The sequence below is a fragment of the Ischnura elegans genome (genome assembly GCF_921293095.1).
Source record: "Ischnura elegans chromosome 13 unlocalized genomic scaffold, ioIscEleg1.1 SUPER_13_unloc_2, whole genome shotgun sequence".
In the NCBI taxonomy this organism is placed as follows: domain Eukaryota; kingdom Metazoa; phylum Arthropoda; class Insecta; order Odonata; family Coenagrionidae; genus Ischnura; species Ischnura elegans.
In genome coordinates this window covers 7,186,713-7,200,811 of record NW_025791658.1, presented here as the reverse complement: position 1 = coordinate 7,200,811, position 14,099 = coordinate 7,186,713, and the positions used below count along the sequence as shown (strand labels likewise).

At 37.1% G+C, this 14,099-nt stretch overlaps 1 protein-coding gene across 1 annotated transcript in view; it reads left to right on the top strand.

Moving 5' to 3' along the window:
• The first annotated feature begins 11,120 nt into the window (after nucleotides 1–11,120).
• LOC124172633 (zinc finger protein 37-like) overlaps nucleotides 11,121–14,099 on the top strand; it is a 46,660-nt gene continuing 43,681 nt past the window's right edge. The window contains exon 1 of the mRNA XM_046552082.1: nucleotides 11,121–11,202. The gene's annotated coding sequence lies outside the window, so the exon portion shown is untranslated. The remainder of the gene's footprint in view (nucleotides 11,203–14,099) is intronic.

The window sequence follows — 14,099 nt, the reverse complement described above, 5'->3', positions numbered from 1 at the left end:
GATTTTAAAGTCAGAGGAATATTTTTCACGAAGGATTCATGTACCTTCCTTCTAATTACCGATCTCACAACATCGTCGAAAATCACTGCTCTCGAATTTTTATAAGGCTGTCTAATTTCTTTAGTTTTTGAAGGATTTAACAATGGACCACGGGAGCTTTCCTTTCTCACTCTGTAAACAGTGGACTCCGAGCACCGAGTAGCCTTCGAAGCTTCTCGGCAGGCCTCACTAATGCTGAGAGATTTCCTGAAGTACGAGAAGACTTTGAGCACCAACTGTCTTTCGCGGCTTATGAGCTTCTCACCTTTTCTCCTCTTCTTTGTATTGGACATATTGGTTGGGCGTGTTACAGCAGGGATAAGTGTTAAACACTCTTCACAATTCTCAAATTCAGCAGACCACACAACACTTGTTCACTCCAAAAAAAGGCAATGACAAACTGAACGCCTTCGTAAATTCTTCCCACAGCCCCTTCCAGGCTAGGGTCGATTCTGGTGCAGGTTTTATGGTACCCTATGAAAGGAACTCAGAAAAAACCCAAGCTCCCTTTTGTAAAAGGCGTGCACTGGATGGGGTAGTGTTTCGCTCATATTATGAGTTATATTCTCTTTCTTGGTTTCCGCGATGGGACAGAAACACTCAAGGCAAAAGCGTCTTATTTCCAAGCCGCTTGTTTACTTTCGTGTATCAATGTAGTCAGATAAAAACACTGCTGTTAGGACGTATGAGTATTCTCTGTTTAGGATATCAAACGAATAGATTAATACATTTCATAGTATGCATTGACAAAAAAACTCCTTTTCCGCCCGAGAATTTTCCCTCTGCGCGCAAGAAAAAGCAAGAAGCCCGGCCCAGCGGCGCCGTAATATTTTTTTTAAAGATCAAATCATTGTAACTCGCTTCAGAATTGATGTAAGTTAATGATTTTTTCATCAAAAATAACTTTGTAGTTTTCTTCGCATTTGATACGCAGCATATAGGGACCTATGACATGAGGAACGCAAGTTAGTAAGCGACTACTTTTTACCTAGCAAAAATCAAAATTTTCTTGTCCTAAAGGGTGTTACGTCGGCATAACAGCATTTTAACTCAATATTTGTACAATTGGTGAACACCTTCAAAGAGAAAATAGTGTGAAAATTTTTTTGCAGAAGATTCAATTCAATACAGTCAACGGTCAGGCAGAAACTGCGAGAAGAAGATAAAGTAAAAAAATACACGTTTCTAACGGAAATTTAAGGAAATGTTTTTTATAGCTTTTGTTATAATTTTCATCGAAAAACTATTGGCACCAATGAATGCAGCATCTCATTCTACATTAGATTGCAATTTTTAATTACTGCATAACGCAACATTAATTTCCGTGCCCTTAGTGACAACACCGCTCTCCTGGCCTTATGGAGATAAACATGGGAAACGATTCTCCATAAGAGCCATTACGGTTCCATTACGTTCAAAACTTTCGAAAGGAGACGAAATTTCATTGGCCGTTCTATGATTGGTCAATGGGTAAGACGAAGGAAGCACACATATTTCATATTTTTTATTAAAGATACCTACTGAATGACATTAAATAAGTTATGAAATAATTTTTTACGCTATAGCTTTTTTTAATCAAAACTATCTTACGAAACTATGGCGTTAGTTCAGGCGCACACTCGCCAAACCGCTAGTGTCGCACGCTGTCAACAGTTCGCCCACCCTGTGCCTCCACTGTACAAAGGCTTCTGCGAAATTCGCGAAATTGGTGTTCTGGTCCATTCTGGTCAATGTTCGTCACGTGCCACATTGAAGACGAGATTGAGCGGCGTCCAAGGTATCTTTTGAATTTTGTTGTTGTGATAATTAATTATTAGTGGTTTAAGCTTGAGCTAGCGAGTAGTGGAGATAGAAAATGACTATTCGCAGTTAACAAGGCATGTGGTGAGTGAACTTTCCGGTCGAAGTAGTCCGTCTGTTATTTTACCATTTTCATAACTTATTTTGATTTATTTGTAATATAGATCAATTATTAGTTATTTAAACTTGAGATTCCTTGACATTTAGATAGAATATGACATCTAAGGTTAGGGTACGTGGTGGGTGAACTTCGTGGTCAAAGCATTCCGTTTGCTGCATTGTGTGGCGGCCAACCTTCCTCCATGAAGATTGTATTCTCTGTTGAATGATGATATCTCCCTCTAATCTTCAACTTTAGTTTTATAAATTATTGATGTTCGGTTGTATTTTACTTGTGTAATTTTCTTAAGGGCAGGTTAATAAGCATTGCATTTATGCTTAAGGCTTGCAGTTGACGATATGGGTTCAAGTCTACGACTGCTTTTGAGGCTATCATACAATGTCATGAGTGCAATTGATGAATCAGAAACGCGAAGTGTACCGTACGGTTGCGTTGTTGTAAACACGTGTAACCACTCAAGTTGTGCAAATGCAGGAACGGAAAAATGAACCTATTTTAGCTGGGTTCAAACATTCGCACAAGTTCCGCTTCGGTCCACGAAAATCATTCACACAAACAGGCTCCAACTTGTACGTGTATCGTTTATACAGGCTTTCAGGTGAGTTAAGTGTCGCGGTTTACGCTTATTTTTTGTTTCATTGAAACTGGCCTGTTCAATTTCTCTTAAGGCCTGTTTACACGGTACATTAACACGTACGGGTTAATGTCTAAATGTATGAACGCGAGAATGAACGCCAAAATGCACCGTGTAACCACCCAACTTCTGCAAATGCATGCGCAAAAAATAGAACCTGTTCTAATTTGGTTCATGCAATCGTACATGTTCCGTTCCGGTCCACAAAAAATCATTCACGCAAGTGTGCATTAACTGGTGCGTGCTAAATTATCGTGTAAACAGGCCTTTAAAAGGTATTTAATCAGTGTTATCTTATTTTATATGTATCATGATCTGCTCTTAGTTAAGTTTATCACCTCGGTGTTGGAGGATTTGCAAAAATGGGTAAAATTTTCAGGACATGTACATGTTTGCAAGCATCTGTCTGTTATGGTGTCCGATCATGGTATCCAATGAAGATCTAAAATTAATTCGGTTTCTTGTGGTGTACCCAATGGTCATATTCTTTTGTCATTTATATTACTGACCTCTCTAACAAGCTAAGTAGAGTAGAAGGGACTATAAGAATCCCAAATTCAAACGATCTAATATCCAAGCAGACGATACTAAAAAACGGCTAACAAATGCTACAATCGCTCCAGCCGTTCTCCAGTAGGGTAGCAATAGGAGCGAAAGTGGACCACGAAGCTGTAGCGTCTGAAGCGGGAGCATTGGGAGCGTGTACTGGACCAAGGTGCGAATAATAGGCACTATACGCACCTTGGTATTGGACTACGCCCATGGTGTACAAAATGAGTTCCAAAAGGGTGTCCGACTGGTACAAATCAGTTCCATCGTTAATTCCAAAGGCTGAAAATTATTTCCATAGCAGTTTCCAACGGAAATCTAAAGCAGTTCAAAATGTGTTACAAATAAGTTAGAAAAGTCAACAAATGCACATGATGAACCCAGGCCGTTCTGAATCAAGCATTGATGCGCATCGATGTGGCCCCGGATCGAGCATATTTCGAGGTTTTGGAAGCATCAACTCGCATCGGCTCACATCAAACGTTTATTAGCTATTTAACATGTGAAACTACACATTCATTGCAAGTGAATTTGCTCGGTAGGTACTAAAATTATTTTCCCCCGATAAAGAGTTCACCTCAAGTAAAGGGACATTCAGGGTAGTGATGCCATAATAGATAACATCATCAAGTAATTTTTTTATGCATTTTATGCAAGGATAATCGATGTGTGCTTGATTTACAGTGATGTGTGCTTGACGAACCCCATTAAATTGACTTGAGTATTCAGTGCAATTATTTTTTTCAAAGTGTGTGATTTGGTAAGCCCGTATAAATACTGCAGTTAGTTTGTAAATTGGCTCCAAATACTTACCAACTTATTTTCAGTGTCCTCCTAAATGCTATCACACTAAAGGCACATTTCTATCAGCTTTTAGATGTCTTTGATTAAATTTTCGTTCAGACCATCTCTCCTCAGGTAATGCATTTCCTCCTGCTTTGGATGGTACTGTTTCGAGATATACAGCTGCTCAACACGCTTCAACCCAATAATATTTTAGTAAATTGGTGCCAGAGAGTATGTACCTAGCTTTTTATTTGCTAAGTTAATCAGTTCTGCTTGAAGATTATAAGATTTTGTAGTTTTATCTTTTATCGCACATGCCCTTAACTCCCCGTTATGCCTGACCCATATATTCACCCCCATAATCTGTATACAGGCATTTCATATTGTTCCCTGTCTCATTCTCCATGGTGGACTTAAAAATTGTATAGCATTGTAGGACTAAATGAGACTCCTTACTTTTAATAAAGAAAACAAAAACCTTTCTTGTACAATCATCAGTGAAGGTTAGCATGTATTTTACATAAATAGTATACATATATTTTCACCTATAATAACATCAGACCACACAATTCTGAGAGGATCATACTTAATTTATTACATACTGCATCCATTCTAGCACTTCTTTTGAATCATTTCTTTGCTAACTTGCCATGAACATATGCTCTACAAGGCTGAAATTTATTATTAGTTGGACAATCCACACCACTGACAACCCTTTTATAACCTGCATGTTACCCTGTCACAAGTCTGCCACTCTTGTGCCACAGACTTAGTAAATAGTCCTCTACTACTTTCACAGTCAATCCTACGTAAAAAGCTGCATTACTTTTACTTTCTGCATTATATTGCTTCAAATCTTGACAACATATGCCATTTTCTTCAAAACTTGTGGCTAGATCACTCCTTTTACTTCCAAAGTACTGGACTCAAATAAGCTGTGCTCAGATTCATCAAACAAGACAGGTGTGTCTTTTTTAGCTAACTTGCTTACAGACAGTACCTTGGTTAATAGATTTGTAACATTTTGATCTGGAGTATAGCACTTTACAGTGTAGGAACATGGGAACTTAGGGAGGAGAATGAGAGTGACTGGAGGTGTTCAAGATGTGGGTAAGGAGAAAGTGAAGTTGACTGAGAGAAAGACAAAGTGCTAGACATGTTGAGTGAGGAGAGGATAGAATTCAAATGAGACAGGAGGTATGGATAGGGCGAGTGCTGAGCTTGGAGTGGATGTTGAAAACAGCGTTAGAAGATAGAATGTTGGGTAAGCAAAGGAGAGAATGGAAGAGAATAGGATTTTTATATAGAATGAAAGGGGTTAAGTTGTGAATTCAGGAGGGAAGTCCATGAGGGCTGGAGGGACTTTTGGAATGCTTTGTGAATGCTCCATGCAAACCTACCATAAGTGGTAGAATATTTAAATAAAAATGTCTTGGCGTTTGTGAAAATCTTATCTACGTTTTAAGTATTTGTTCCCGATTTTTATGAAAAACATGTGAGATATGCAATACACTACCTACACTTCTTTGTTGACCGTTTTTCAAGTTAGCTGCACTAAAAATAAGAGTTGCTAGTTACGGCTTGGAACTTACGAACAACCGTAATGAATATAATGAAGTATTAATATACGTATCAATTAATCGTTTTTCGTCATCATAGGTACTAGGTATGCATATTAAATTTCGGTAAATCAATCATTGTGTTATCGCTTAACCTGAACTCTTCCAGCACTGCTGCCTGCGGGTATTTTGAACGGCGAAATACTTCCCGCTCATATCACATCAAGCCATTCCAAATCACGCATCAGCATAAGCGCATCAATGCCTTGGTGCAATTTCGGAATGGCTGCATCAAGGTTATGCGATGAAGCGTGATTTGGAACGCACCCTTGATGACATGGCAGGACGCTATGACATCATCAACTGCTGTATACTGTGTTTCAATTCCACAGCAGTTCGAAAGCACATACAAATCAGTGGTTACAAAGCAGATACATGACAGTTCCAAATGGCTTACGCAGCAAAAATTTTTCCCTGAGTCATCAGAGGAGCGTTTGCAGGACGAGTCTCTTCCTCCACAAAAACTACATACATGGTTGAACCTACCACCTCATACTCTAAGTCCCCTTCCTCAAGCACAGGTATCTTCTCTTCATAGGCAGGAAGTTCCTTTGCATTATAATTTAAGGTTAACATGGCCCAGTTTCATGATTATTCAGGAATTGTCATTGATGATGTTGATATATGTGTTTATGAGTGATAAATCTCTTTTTTAATAATTACTACCAAAACATGACATACAAAGTAACTGCCTCCTGAGTTCTACAGTGTGAGGTATTGATAAATGTATCCCCTTTGCTTAGTGTGAAAACAATTGTTTTTTATGGGTATTCTATCAATGTTTACTTCATCCATAGAGTTTTTTATTGTATATGCCTTAATTAAGATGATATCTACTGTGTTAATAACCTAAATCTCAAGTGTGGCATGCAAAGGTTCTAAAATACATAATGCTTATGAGGAAATGAAATACTAACCTCAGCCTCCATATCCAAATTTGAGGTGCTCTCTCAAAGCGATGTATATTCATCAGTGAATTTAATGTCATGGTAGTGAAATAATGATGGAACATACACTTGCAATAACCAAAGTATCATTTATCCTAAAGTGTACTCAATTTATCAAGGTAAGCAGTAACAATTTTATTGGTAAATACTACGTATTCATTCCGCCCTTAATCCATTTTTTTTAAGGATGCCACCTTCCTCCTCTCCGCCAAGTACGTTTTCCTCAGTGAATATCATTTCTTTTTTTACTGCGTGAAGTAATTCAGCTGCTAAAAATAAAGTTTACAAAAAAAAATCTTGCTTGTACCATTTTTCAATGTCAGCATCCACAGGGAATTGCCATTCGAAGACAGACTCATGGTCCGGTTTAAAGTAATCATTAATGTATGGGCAAATATCCTGAAAAAAAATTGTGAGTCCTTTTAGTAAAAAAATACTCATTCATGTTCACGGGAAAAAATGGCTCTTTTTCAAGGCACATAGATACTGCACAATTTAGAGGAGATATAAGCTTATACTCATGATTAAACAATATTGGAGCATGCATTATCTCACCATAGCATATGCTACTGGCTCTTAGAGTAGGAAACACATAAGCAACCATGTGAATGTACTCCCCCACGTACTGCTAATTTCGTGCTTTCAGGACTATTCCTACTAGGCTATCTCTTCCATTTCTTAACCTAACTGAATAGTATGGTATAAAATGTAAAAGCAGAAGAGAGCAATTTCAGTCGAAGTGAAGTTAATTCATTCCTCAGTCATATGGTGCTGCCTAAGTGATATCCTGGTTGAATTTCAGACTAAGTAACTCATGTTTGTGTGACTGATAGCCAGGCTTACATTTTAACATCTCATTTGTATTGAGGTCTGTCTAGCCATGTCAGAGGTATCATTGTGCAAGAACTCAGTTCTCAATTTCACAAAAAGAGCTACACAAACACAGCCCAAACTTTTTATTTCGAGGAACTACCAGAAGTGGACAGAGATTTCATTGCCCTGCAGTGCAATATTCCTATTTCATCACTGTTTACTGTGTGCTCTCATCATCTTCATTGCTACTTAAAGAAATACGAGTGTTATCAGCTTAAATGCTGTACCTCTTTGCAATTCATTAAGGTCCTGGGAGGAAATTTATGAGGACCATACCTCTAAAAAAAGTGTAAGTCTGTGAGAGCAGCGGGCATCATGGTGAAGCCTGGAGGGAAAATTTGCTGTAGGTGTGACAAGAGGATTTCCAAAATTTGTAAAAGTGAAGTTGTTTCCAATGGCATTGATGAAAGCGGTAAAGAACTTACATCAGTTAAGTCTTTGGTGGAAAGTGATAGAGAATAAGATGAAGCAAACTGCAGTTTGGAGGCTTTAGATTGCTCTCCTTTGAAATTACATTCTTTGTCTGCTCACAGTAGACGCTCGTATGGAAAAGGAAAGATAACACAGGCCAGGCATCACCTTGTCTGGTGCATTGAAATTAGTGAATCCATCTCTGGAAAATCTAAGTAGTGATGAAGACGAGAGTAACAGTCAACTCATCAAGCGAAAGAAAGCCAAATTGGATGACCTGCAGACTAAAATTAAGAATAACTTGCCAACAGTTAGCTGGCAGGGTAAACTTCAAATGTTGACCCTTGCCCCTTTATCTAGGTCTAGGAAAAGGATTATGAGTGAATTTCATGTTTCAGACTACACTGTGAGACAGGCAAAACAGTTACTTCATGAGAAGGAATACCCGATATGCCATCACCATGTGCTGGGAAATCACTTCCAAACTCCACAGTAGATCAACTGTGGAGTTTGGAAGTGATTTCCCTCGATTGAAGCTTGATCTGGTGAAAAATTTTTTTTAAAGGAAGGAGAGGGAGAAAAAGGGAGGGAAGGCGCTGAATACGAGAACCGCGAGAATACGTAGTCCCAAGTAGTGCGAGGGTCAAAATCAGTTGAGGGCCAAACGAAGCATAGGTCAAACAGGTAGAGAGAATCCATTACAAGCAAGAGGTCAAAATCACAATAACAATCGTAGCCGCACGTAAAAAAGTGGTCTTCAATAACATGGCATATGGACTGAATGTGTCGTTTCCAATGTCTGCCAGTGGGCATAAATAATAAGGTGATTCTATGCAGCTTGGGTTAAAATATTACCGATACTCCAGCAGAGACGAATAGGTGGCCGGAGTCGTTAAGAGATGCATTTATTACACAGGATAGTTCTAACATAAAAAGGATATAAAATCACGAAGGAAATGTGCATGGTGAAATAACATGCATACAAGGGAACGAAATCCTTAGGCGATTACGAATGAGCCACACAACGCATGTTTGTATACAACAGTCTATAAACATTTTGGACTTAGCTATTCACAACAAGAATGTAACCCAAATAAATTAAAAAACCGCATGCATGATGTAACTGTGAGGTGCCGATAAGAAATTATGTTTTTGTATGAGATTCATCTCTACCACTTGGCAATTATAGCAAGTGTGTAATAGATATATTATTATATACTAATATATAACAACAGGAAGTGACACATTTTCCCCCGCTAACAATGAGAATGTGATACACGAATAAGATTCGGTAACTAGGACATGGGAATACAAGATTACAAAATAATTTTGTTTAATCAAAAAAACGACAAGACCTCCATTTAGTGCCTGTGCGTGGGTTAGCTTAAATTATTTCGCTCAAAGACAAGAACAACAAAATAATATAAACACATTAAATACACAAAAACAAGAAAACTACTAACCTAGATTTGAATTACGTCCTGTATCATTTCTTACCTTATCTATATGCAGTATTCCAACTTGAAGATGCAGTCTCTGAACCAAATAGCTATGCCCTCGTTTCGTACAAAAAAAATCAATAACATTTTTACACTTTTGAAGACAAAGCCTTCACATTTCACGCATACAGCTATCTCTCAAACTATTAACTATTAAAACTGAGTTCGAAAGAATATCCATGAGGAATTTTGATTAATTGAGAACTGCAATGCCTCACACAAATTGAACAGATACCCTATGCATTTATACCAACGGAAAAAGCGACTCATGCATGTCGGCTAGTGATGAGCGATATATCGCTAACTGTGATTGAATCACCGTTACTGAAAAGTAGCAGTCACTGTCGGTGATTCAATATTCGAAATCACTGTGATCGGTGATTCTATCACTGGATTCGGTGAAGATAGCTCTGGCTGTTACCAAGTGATATGCGATATATCGCAACCTGTGATTGAAGAGAAGTAGCCGATCACTGCCGGTGACTAAATCACCAAATACTCTAAATCACTGCGACTGTGAATACGGTGAAGTTAGCTTCGGCAGCTACCATGATGCTACCAATAGTAAAATAAGGATGTCTTATTCATCTTGTATGATAAATAAGACATTCTGTGAGAAATATACAGCTTTGAATTATGATGGTTTGATTATAAATATGTGTAAAAAATGATTGGCCCTTATCAATTCTTTTACCACTTCAAATTTACTTAATTATTGTAATATAAACTCGGAATTAGAACTATTCCCTCAAAAAAATATTTTGCCTAATTTTACAATTTTCTATAAGTTTATTTGTTCCTATTGAGGAGAGCTCATTCCTTGGAATAGGACAAAGTAGCAGGAATAGCAGCGCCACAAATCACCGATGACTTTAAAGAGTGATTCACCTCGGTGATCGCAATCACAGTTAAGAATCACCGTTACTGATGAGTAGCAGTCACAGGTAACGAAGTGATCCGAAAATCACAGTTCCGCTCATCACCCCCGAGTTTAGAAAAATAAATTGTGTACACATTTTATCTGTGTGCTTTTGTTTTAGAAAGCTTATTTTCTGTCCAACCTCTCAATTTTTTTATTGCTTTTACTCGAATCTGGTGTTATATGTATTTTATAAAATATTAAGATGTTAAGCCGTGGCCCCCTTTACAATTTAATACGGAGCAGCCTAATGCCATAGGTTTCTTTTCACCCTTCCATTCCCACCTTGCAATGCTGCAATAACTATTTGTCTGTTTTCTTGTATTTTTTTAGAGCATGCCAATGCAGAGTTCTGTTATCATATTGTGCATATTTTCTTGCATTCATTTATTTGTAATATATGTCCTATTTGATGAGGTACGCTGATACAGTTTTACCTAAGTGGCTCCCAATCCACTTCATATTATTATCATTTTATAATGCATAGAACTACTTTGATCAAGTAAAATATTATTATTTAAGTTTTTTATAATTATTTGTGATAAACATTGGATAAATTTATGTTTTGTATGCACAATAATGGTGTGACCTTGTGGACATGAAGGAACGCATGATTGAATGACTGTGTGTACTGCCAGCTACATGGGTCTTAGCAAAGGAGCTTGTGCAAAATTTGTAGTTCTTTCTTGTTCCTTGAAAGATTTAAGATTTTTTATGCGTGATTTTTGGTAAATTTAGCATATTAAAATGAAATTGGGGTATTAAAATATAATTTATAATTAATAAAGCTGTCGGCAGCTAAGAACAATATTGTTCTGTTATAATTAATCTGATAATCCAGCAGAATTTTCAAATCAACTGCTACCCTTAGGATAGACTACAATTTTTGTCAATTCCTTAATCCGTTGATCTTTCTTTTTAAGGCATTACCCAGTCAAATAATCGCATTCTGCATCCATGTTATTTTGAGAACCCCAGTTACTGCTCGTCCTTCGATTTTAATTGGTAAGTGACGAAATTACATTCTGTACATGCTAAAGTATTCATTTTCCCTGCTAACATTAGGTCTTGAGAAGATGTTAGGGTGTGCTATAAACTGACATTGTAGCCACATATTTTATTTTTTTTACTTTGTTACTGCATGAAAATCAAACTTAATTTGCTACCATTGACAATTACGATATCATGCTTATGTGTCTAAAATGAAGAAAACCATCCACTTTTGAGACTCTTAGTTGTCTATACAAAGCCACTAATAAATATCAACCAATCTTGGATGTAGTATTGATATTCTGAATACCGTATATTCTTGCATTAATGTCATTATGCAGTATAAATAAAGTACCAATGAATTTTTAATTGAGGGATTAGTATTGAAGCTAGCAGAGGTTTGCTTTATTCACATCAACCTCTTGAATTTATCAAAGTTTGTTGCCCACAAACACGAAGAGATTTTTCTTCCTTACGTCTAAAGTACAATTAATTGCAATGACATCTTTGGGGATAGGTAATGCTTAATATTGAGGATAAATGAATGTTTGCACACTTAACGTAAAAATTAGTAAACTAACACACAGAAGTGAAACAATAGAAATGTAGCAGTCCTAAGAATTTTTAAAAATAGGGTGGTTTCCTATTAATTTTTTACTGCCTTAATCGAAAGATTATTACTCCTGGGGTACGTATTTCGCACTTTTAGATTTTAAAATGACAACATCTATTTTTCGCGATTAAATGAAAAGTGAAAATTTTCAAGCGCACGAAAACGCGACACTTAAGTATAAATGCTGGGAAATATCTCTGTACGTCGTATTTCTGGTTCCCCCTCCTGCCCAGTGAGGTGACTTTGAGGCGAGGCTTAGCGCTGATACATCGCAGGATGCTAGCGGATAGCTGAGTACCTTGCTGAATGGTAGCGCTTGGCTTAAAAAAGGTTTATTAATACCTTATCAAATGAAGAAAACTTTCCAACCTTAGCCAGTTTTAATAGGTGATTATTAAGACATGTTTCCCTGAGCTCTGTGTCTCATGCATGCATTGGTAACCTCAGACGATGTATAACTCCTATCCTCTCGTGTAGGAACTACGTCCCTGTGACGTCATGCGAAGTGGAATCGCATGGGCGCCAATCTGGCCAATTTCAAATGAGGATAAAATTTGACCCTGTCCATTCGTCTAAACCGGTATTTCAAAAACCAAATAATTTGTGTATTATGAATACACTAATGGTGGGTAACGAATCGCAATCAATGCCTTTCGTTTTCTTTGATGAAGGAAACTACCCTATTATATGAGCCATTGCAGAAATCAACATTCTCTCTTTTGCTTTTGGTGGAATTGAAGTTGGTAGCTTCGTTGAAAAATAGAGGTCCTGGTACTTGTGTTTTTCACCCTTTTTTGCTGAAGAAAGATGAAGTGTGTCATCTTGAAGTGAGCAATGTGAAGTTGACCTCTTTTTATGAAGACCTACCATATTTGACGGCATATAAGATGCCCTCTTTTTTACTAAATTTGGTCTCTAAAAAGTTACCTGTGTCTTACGGGTGAAGAACACAAGTTAACTTTCAATACCGAATGCTATTTTTTGCCCAAATAAAGATAACTTTTTCTACATCTTCCATATTTATTTTATCACTTAGAACTAAATTTTTGACAAAAAAAAATATAGCTCAAATGAGAGAACTGGGATGGTTTCCTTCTGACACTGCACCGTTCCCGTCGAAAAGAAAACGAAACTAGTAGCGCTTGCTCTGCCTTCAGAGCGGAGAAGCAAGGACATAGTACAATATTGCACTAATCGTTCAACATTTGACGCCCAACACACATGTCATTATTGGTGCTTAAAACTTTTCTTTTAAACACCCCGGAAAATATAACTACAGGAAACGAACTTTAAAACTATACAATTCAGTATAATCTAGGAGTGTTAAACGACCCCAAAGTGCATGGAAACAGCAGAAGCGAGGTATTTTGGTCCACCGCCTGCCGTAAAAATTATGTGTACATGGCGACTGCGGGAAGATTAACTGAAGACTGCTAAAAAAACAACAACAAAACAACGCAAGCGTGCTGCACCCGCTCTTTTCAATGCAGGTCCACTGAGGGATAGGCGCGTTTTTTAATTTTAAAATGTAGAAAAAATAGGCGGGGTCTTATGTATAAATTTAATTGGAATGTTCATGTACAAATTGAGGTCAGAGGACCTCTTTAAACACAGCATTTGAAGTAATTACACTATCCTCTGTTAAACGGACATGATGACTCATACTTACGTATCAACAGGAGACTTGACTGTGGAATCAGCCACATTTTGATAAAAGTTATATAAAGAATGCGAGCTATTGTTGCAAATGAACAAATGTATCAGTTTGTGCGCCGTAAACGTCAGGAATATTTACAATTTTTTTGTTTTTTTTTAATTATTTAAAAACCAATTTTAGGAAACAATAACATTATTTAGGAAGTAAGATATGACGTCGCATGTTCTCTGATAAATTCTGTGCGTTTTGGTACCTCATTTGTAGAGTTTGGTTCCGTATAAGTTAAGAAAAAAGGTATCTATGCAGTAGAAATAATATAGAATATTCTTGTTTTCGATGATGGTGATAGTGAAAAGGAATTTTATGGTTTTGAAAGTGATTAAAGTCTAATATCATGTTGGGCAATGCTTTCCTTGAATCCGAGTTTTTTTGTTGTTTCTGCTTCATTTTGTATCATGTTCGATTGCTTGCGGTTCATTCATCTATTCATTATTGAAATTTACGTATGATGCTCAAAATAGCTTGCTGTTTGTTAATTTTCCTTACTGAAAATGTCTGGTAACCGTATTCAATGATTGCTTATTTTGCTTTTACAAAATGCGAGAACTTAAACCACGTTTCAACACATTCCGTGCTCACCAT